Here is a 2211-nt window from a genome sequence, read left to right as displayed (position 1 = left end):
GCAAAAAGAAAGAAATAAAGGGCATCTGAACTGGAAAGGAGAATGTCAAATTATCTCTGTTTGCAGATGACATGATTTTATACATAGAAAACACAATAGAATCTATGAGAAATTTTATTGAAGTGATAAATGCATAGAATAAAGGGGCAGGATACAAAATTAACTTACAATAATCTGTAGCATTTATATGAAAAAAAAAGACAATCAATACTGAAGAAAGTAATTCCATTTACAATAGCTATGAAAGTATAAGATACCTAGGAAGAAAACTAACCAAGGAAGTCAAAGACCTCTATAAGGAAAACTATGAAAATCTTAAAGAAGAAGTTGAAAATGACACAAAGAAGTGGAAGGATATCCCATGTTCCTGGATTGGGAGAATATACTCAAAATGACAATTCTACCCAAATTAATCTATACATTTAATGCAATCTCTATAAAATTACAAAAAAAAAAAAAAACATTCTTCACAGACCAAAAAAAGACAATTATAGAATTTGTCTGGAATCATAAAACACCACATGTTGTCAAAGCAGTCCTCTTCATGAAGACTGGAGTGTGTGGAAGCTCACTCTCTGACCTCAAAATATATTACAAAGCTGTGATAATCAAGACAGTATGGTATTGGCACAAAAATAGATATGTGGATCAATAGAACAGAATAGAGACTCCAGAAATAAACCCCAAAACATACAGCAAACTCATCTTCGACAAAGGGTACAAGCCAATCCACTGGGAAAATGTAAATCTCTTTAGAAAATGGTGCTGGGAAAATGGTATCCAACTGCAGAAAGATGAATCAGAACCCCTATCTTCACCATTTACAAAAATCAACTCAAAATGGATCAAAGATCTAAACCTAAGACCTCAAACTAGAAAACCTCTACTGGAAAACACTGGGGAAACTCTGGGAGACCTTGGGGTAGGCAAAGACTTCTTAAGCAAGACCCATAAAGCACAGGCAATAGTCCTCCAAATAGACAGGTGGGATTATATCAGATTAAAAAGTTTCAGCACAGCAAAGGACACTGTAATTAGTGTGAATTGACAGCCCTCGGAATGAGAGAGAATTTATGTTATCTGTGCCTCAGAAAAGGGACTGATGACCAGAATACTCAGGAAACTCAAGTGGCTTATCAAGAAGAAAATGAATAACCCAATTTAAAGATGGGAAAAAGAGATGAATAAACAACTCTCTAAGGAAGACATACATACAAACAGCCAAAAAGCATATTGAAAAATGCTCAACATCCCTCATCATAAGGGATATGCAGATCAAAACCACAATAAATACCACCTAACCCCAGTAAGAATGGCAAAGATTCAAAAAAAAAAAAAAACCCAAAAACCGGTAGGTGCTGGAGGGGGTGTGGTGAAAGGGGAACACTCCTGCACTGTTGTTGGGAATGTAAATTGGCCCAGCCACTGTGGAGAATAATACGGAGGTTCCTCAAGTACCTTCAGATAAAACTACCATATGATCTAATAATCCCACTCCCAGATATCTACCCAAAAAACAGGAGAATGCTCAGTCTGAAAAGCACTTGTACAACTATATTCATTACAACATTATCACGACTGCTAGGACATGGAATCAACCCAAATGTCCATAAACAGATGAATGGTTTGAAAAAGTCTGGCACATATACTCCATGGAATACTATTCAGCCATAAAAAAACAACAAGCCCTGAGATGAAGACTGAGTCTGCCACGAGAGCTGAGATCTAGAGATTTCAGGTATAAGAGCAATGATGTACTGCTGAGAAGTCACTCTGCCTCCATGCACTGAGTGTCTAGACAGGTCTAAGTGAAAAATTGCCAAAATCTGAGTACTATTTGGGTCCTCATGTTCTTCAACTCCCACTGAATCTGCAACACAAAGGGAGAAAAATGCAATGCCAAAGAGTTGCAGACTACATCCTCCTGTGAGTTTCTGACCACTCAGATCAAGTGTCTAGAAATAAGGAGCAAACCAATAACACAGGAGATGACTAGAAATCACCACAGGGGCACAAGAAATATGTGAAACCAAGAAAATACCCTTTCCCTAAGGAAAAATAATAACTCCTCTTCATCCACAGACAGTTCCATGAAACTCATGGAAATGCCTGATAAAGAATTTAGAGTATTCATAATGACAAAGCTAACAGAGATAGAAGAGAGACAATGAACACCAAAAGAAAAAAAGCCAATGAGTTCCAGGAGGTGAG

Source organism: Tupaia chinensis, unplaced genomic scaffold (assembly GCF_000334495.1).
Source record: "Tupaia chinensis unplaced genomic scaffold, TupChi_1.0 Scaffold000522_1, whole genome shotgun sequence".
Taxonomy (NCBI): domain Eukaryota; kingdom Metazoa; phylum Chordata; class Mammalia; order Scandentia; family Tupaiidae; genus Tupaia; species Tupaia belangeri.
This window is presented reverse-complemented; position numbering follows the sequence as displayed.